Here is a 6,584-nt window from a genome sequence, read left to right on the forward strand (position 1 = left end):
TTATGCAAAATGTAAGTGTCGTGAAGTTGTTACAACTTTTAATTCAGTTAATAACCCTGCACTTAACTATAGATTTTGTAGTACTTCCTTGAAAACCACATTGGTTGTTGTATTTAGTGGTTTTCCTTCTTTATCATGAATAAGAATTTTCAGTTCACTTTTGCTCTGAACTCTTAAGAATGACACATAAAGCTAGGCATGACTGAAAACTGGTTGAGGAAGATATAATCCAACACATTGAAGAGATTGACCTTGAGATTTATTGATTTTCATGGCATATGACACAATAAATGGGATCTATCTTCTAGTCATCTTGAAAGGCCAAGGAGATTGAGATAGTGATAATGACATTCGTGGGATATAAACCAAACTTCCTACATTTTTTCTAGAAATTATTTGTGCCTCAATAACATGATTGGCCATTCTATAGATAATTAGCCTTGTCCCGTTGCATAGGTGTGATCTAAATTTTGAATCAACATAACAAGTGTGCCTGTTTTTAGCATAATTTTATGATTAGGTATTCTTGATGCCTTCAATGAATGTAGAAACTCTTGTGTAACTGCTTCAAAACATTCAGTTGCTGCAGCATCTATCATGTCAATTGAATCACAACTAAAATATTCTTTCTCTTCACTTGGGATGATGTTTAATATATGTTGCAACACAATAATCTTTGAATTCAATTGATAGTTTCTTCATGCTTCTAGCTAGGAGGTTTCAACTTGTTTAGGTAGTGGTGAACTTCTCAATTCTTCTAGTAGGTGGTGTAGTAAAATTCTAGCTTGATTTAATTAATTGTTTTTAACTAACATTGCCTCCCTTAAATCAAGATTGTATCATCCCAAACATTTTCTTTGACTTGTAAAATAATTCAATTTTCAACAGCTTCGTAAAAATATCCACTACTTGCTCTCCAGTCAGACAATAATTAATCTCTACTTCTTTCTTATCTATCAGCTCTTATATCTTGTGAAATCGAATATCAATATGCATGGAACTCCCGTGAAAAATTGGATTTTTACTCAATGAAATGGTAGACTTGTTGTCACAAAATATTTTTGTGGGAGTATTATGCTTATAATTCATCACTTCTAAAATACTTCTCAACCATGCTACTTGTGTGGCACAACTAGTTGTTGTAATGTATTCCACATCTATCGTTGAAAGTGCAACAATTGGTTGTTCCTCCAAAGACCATGATATTGCACCTGCACCTAGATGAAATATGTACCCTGGCATGCTTTTTCCTATTTCTACATCTCCTACTTAATCACTACTTGTGTATCCAACAAACTTCACATCATTATTGTCAGCATAAAAGATTTAGTCAGTCAGAGTACCTTTGGATTGAAAGGAAAAAAAGTGTTCAAAACACACATTGCGAAATAAAAGATCTATTTTGTATTTAAAATTATATTATAAACAGATGACATATAAAGAGCGTACATGTTGATGAGCTCTTGAAGCAAAAAAAATTCTTCAATAGTGTGAAGACTCTACGTGTATTCGCACTGAGACTGACCTCTATTCGTCAACAACTTTGACAAGTGAAAAAAAATAAGAATAGAGAAGTGATATTTGGATTCATTCAACGTGCAGCCTAAGACTCTATTTATAGCACGCTAAGGATACCAAATTTCTGATCAAATTAAAATCATTATTGATAGTATCCTTTTTTTAAGCTATATTATTTCTTGTTACCTTTTATTGCTAACCATTTAGCAATTAAAATTGAAATAATAATTGACCAAGTCAAACTTTTATCTAGCCGCCTTTTCAACCCAAATTTCAAATACAAAATCATACATGTTTGTTTCTCTTTTTTCACCAAATCTTTCATATTATTTATATTTTCAATGCTAGCAAAAATATAATAATATTTCACCTCTTTGAAATCAATTAATCACTTGATCATATTAAATTCTCTAATATAATTAATCATCAAATATTAAAATAATTTCTTTAACAAAGATTAGAACACTCGTTTGTGTGTGACCCCGTAGGTTCAATACTAAGTCGATAATATATTAATCAAATTAATATACTAATCAAGGTAGGCGTCTAGCAACACTCCTTAACGTCCGGATAGCATGAAGCAGCATTTTACTTTCAAGAACCATTAGAAGAGTAGTGTAATAATTTCTTCCATCTTTACAGCTCTGGGTTAACTCTAGAGTATGATATTATTATCAAACCCTTTTGAGTTAACTCATAATGACTTAAGAAACTCATTTTTTCTTTCATTTAATTTTCCTGGCCAGGATATAATTTTTATTCATAGAGCTTAAACTCATTATCAAGAGTTGATGGATTCCTTCTTGATTAATCATTAATTCTACAGGTATTTAATCATATCCAATATCCATTCAACAAGTGCTCTAAAGCATTAGGTGTCTGGAATCAAAATACAACAAATAACCTGTTAATTACTATGATAATCTCTGGTCAAAGAAAATTATTCTACCTCTTCTTGAGAATTTTCTATTGACAGTTTATGGTAAATTTTAACTATTAGAAAATTTCAATTGTGTTAGTTCAATGATCACATCAACATATGACTCATCTATATATGCAAATTAATAAATGAAATATATTAATATTTATCCAATAAATATTATCACATATATATTAATCTATCCGGATTATTGATATCCTATTTATAATAATCCTATAATCAAGAACGATCTAGATTAAAATTAGAACAAACTTATTTCTCATTATCATAATCTCTATTATAATAACCAGTCTATAATTTTAATCAAGGACATTATCAAATGCACACCATTTAATCAAATAGTGAAATATGACAATGAAAATAAAATAATACTATATTATTGAAATTAGAATTGATTACATGATGACTTGGATCTTAGGAATACAATTTTATTCCCAACATGGATTTGGTTGTCTTTCATTTTCTTCATAGTTGTTACATATCACCACTCGCTCCTTCAGAGATTTTGTAGACCAATCCCACTTGCCTTTCTCATCAAATGTCACATCTCAACTAATAATCACTTTCTTTGTCTTTGAATTATAAAGTTTGTATGCCTTTGAATATGTGTTGTAACCAATGAAAATACACCTTTCACCTTTGTCATCCAATTTCTTCCTGAGCTGGTTTGGAACATGTGCGCATATGTTATGCACCCAAAAACTTTGAGGTGTCTAATTGATGGTCTCCTTCCATGCCAAGTTTCTTCTAGTGTCTTATCACAAACACTCTTTGTTGGGCACCTATTTAAAATATAGATAGTAGTGGCAACTGCTTATGCCCAAAATTCTTTAGGCATTTGATTGGCCTTTAGCATGCATATCACCATGTCCATGATTGTTCTATTCTTCCTTTCAACAACTCCATTTTATTGAAGTGTATATCTGGTTGCCAGTTGATGTTAAATTCTATGCCACTCAAAGAAATTTCTACAAGCAAGGTATTCTTGGCCCCTATCTATTCTGAGTATTTTGATTTTGCATCCATTTTGTTTCTCTCTGCAAACACCTTGAACATCTTGAAGGCATCACAGGCTTCTGACTTCTGCTTCAAGGAATACAACCAAGTCTTCCTACTAAAATCATCAATAAACATGATACTATACTTGCTACCACCATGTGTTGGTATCTCAATCAAGCATAGATTTGAATGAACTATCTCCAACAACTTTCTCTCCCTCCAAGACTTTCCATTTGGAAAAGATTTTTTGTGCTTCTTTCCGATTTCACATGTGTCACATACTCTATATCATTCATTCTAATTCACACACAAACTGTTACAATGGCGGCCTTTTATAGGCAAAACAAAATATTAAAATATAATAAACTTAGTTAAGAATACTAATGACGGTGAAGTAAAGGAGTTGCTGCACAGTAATCTTTGAATTCAATTCGTAGTTTCTTCATGCTTCTAGCTAGGTGGTTTCGACTTGTTTAGGCGTTGGTGAACATCTCAATTCTTCTAGTAGGCGATCTAGTAAAATTCCAGCTTGATTTTAAGTAATATTTTTTAACCGACAAGGTCTCTTCCTCTTCCTTTCCCTGGCAGAAATATTCTGAAATGGCCAAACTTAAAGGGATTTAGTTTAGAGGAGCTGAAATCAGCCACAATATATTTCAAGTATGACACATTGGTCGCTCGAGGTGGTGTTGTCAGAGTTTACAAGGGATGGTTGGTTAAGGAGACCCTCACCCCTGCCAAAGCAGGCTCTGGAATGGCAGTTGCCATCAAACTATTGAACCCTGAAAGCAGGCAAGGCTTTCAAGAGTGGTTGGTCACTTTAATTTCATCTATCTAATTTTTTATTTTAATTTTTAATGTACTGTAAAATACTTTTACTTAATAAGAAATTAATGTTGAAATTATAAGGTTGACTTGACAATTGAAAGAAAAAAGAAGAGGAAGAGATTGTGAGTTTGAACCCGTCTCACCAACCAAAACTAAAAAATTAACAATTAATGTTGGTGTATAAAAAAAAATTAATGGTGGAATCATTTATAAAATCATTAATTGATTATGTTGAAGATGGATTATAGATATAGTTGATGAAAACTTTTTTCTTAACAATGGTGGAAAAATTAGATGAACTTGTTCTGTACTGAAGGACATACGAACACATAACAAGGCATTCTTTGGCTAAATTTTTGTCATTCTATCATGTCATTTCAGTTTTCATATTGCATTTAATCTTATAATCTAATCATCAACACAAATCGTAGCACCTTTCATGTAATAAATTTAGTCTAGCTATTGCATTATCTTGTTTTTCTGATGTCTACATGAAGGAAAAAAGAAGTTTAGTACCTCAAGAAGTACATAAATATATAATTGCTGCTCATATTAAAAGGGAAATATTTATTCTAAACAGAAAGTTCATATCCGCATTAATCTAATTGTTAGAACTAAGAAGTTTCTAATATAATTATTTATGCACACTGGGCTAATTCATTACCCCTAACTCATAATTATTGTCTTAACTATAGTATTACTTAGAAGGGAATAAAAAGATTCGAATGGTTCTTATTGTTAAAATATTAAATTTTAATTTGTTTAATAATTCATTTATAAGATAGTTACTTGGATCTAATCATGCAACATGTTTTATTCAGGAATTTGCTTTGAAGGACTATTCTTAGATATTAGTTACTTACGATTGTAACAAAAATGTTTGTAACCCGACTGAAATTTGGCAGTGTTTATATCTGGGTTTAATTCGCTTCTTGGTGTCTCATTTTCCTATTCGATATCTATGGTTTCTTATAAGTTGTTACCTGTCTGGATCTGGCACTATGGGCATAAGGATATGAAATATGGTGTAACTAAATTAGAGTATTCTTCATCCATCTAATTTTATTTATTAGCTTCACCTACATAGTTTAGCTTGAAGTTAGAAGTAGCTTCATCTAATTAAAGTAATCGACATTCACGACCTCAACACCTCTCCTCCTCAGATTCTCACGACAAGGCAATCTATCCTTTGATAATCACCAAGTGAAACTCGCTATATTCTGTGGAATAGGTATCTTCCATATCTCTTTGTAGAAAAATTCATCAACCGGATCGGACTATTGGTTGCAACAAAGAAGAGATATGTTTCCTTCACTACACTATGAATTTTTGCCAATAAGGATACAATTAAAACTGTTTCCTTTTCTTTTCCAAATAAAAATGGTGTCTTTGAAAGTTCAATACTGCCCAGACCAAATGTCTTAGGCCTATTTTAGGCCTAACTGCAGTTAATGCATACAAAGGGTAGGTACTAGTCTGCCAAAGAAGAAAATTGCTGAGTCGAGCCTCTCCAGAAGTTCGGATCAAGATGTCTGGGTCAGGTGCCACTGCCATGTACATGTGCTTTTCAATATCCACCAGTTTTATTAAAGGAACAACACCCTGCTTATTCTTTCTCTCTTCAGTCATTTCAACCAGCTCATTGCATGATGTGATTTCAGCTTCACTATTGTTACCTTTTTCCACAGTATGCTCCAACATACCATCTTTCTCTCTAGCACGTTCCACTCGTTTAGGTGTACACTATTACAAGCTTTGGTTGCATTTTGATAGTCTATACAAGAATCTTGAAAAGGCAAATCAAAACCATTTCCTTTCAGGCCCTGATCAATTCTTGCAATTGCACCATTTGTAAGTTTTGCTTCTTTTGATGCTTGAACATCATTCCATTTTTCCTTGCAACATTCATGAACAGCATGCATCATCTCGTGATGAGAAGTATAGGCTACGCAGATCAAAAGAACTCTCTGGTTGTTGTGAGCAGTAACTCTCATTGCCTTTTCCACAGAACATGAGAACATTAAATTCAACCTTATGGCCATAACCTTCTTCCATGTTTCTCTTCTTTGCATACCTTTGATTCCCATCCATGATGAAAGCAATATGACTTGGCATAGGAACCACCGATAAAATGGCAAACATGCATCTTCTTATATAACAATATAAACCTCCAAGGAAATGGCCTATAATATTTCCGGAACTTTTCTGCATTGAACTGTTCAGTTATGAGACTTGAAGTCTCTAAGATAAACCTGTTTAAGAAGAAATTTTCATATAAGTTAGCACTAAGAAGAGGAAT

At 32.5% G+C, this 6,584-nt stretch overlaps 1 pseudogene; it reads right to left on the minus strand.

Moving 5' to 3' along the window:
- Positions 1-5,756: 5,756 nt before the first annotated feature.
- LOC100775361 (dehydrodolichyl diphosphate synthase 6-like) lies at positions 5,757-6,203 on the minus strand (annotated as a pseudogene).
- Positions 6,204-6,584: the final 381 nt, after the last annotated feature.

The sequence above is a fragment of the Glycine max genome, chromosome 16 (genome assembly GCF_000004515.6).
Source record: "Glycine max cultivar Williams 82 chromosome 16, Glycine_max_v4.0, whole genome shotgun sequence".
NCBI lineage: Eukaryota > Viridiplantae > Streptophyta > Magnoliopsida > Fabales > Fabaceae > Glycine > Glycine max.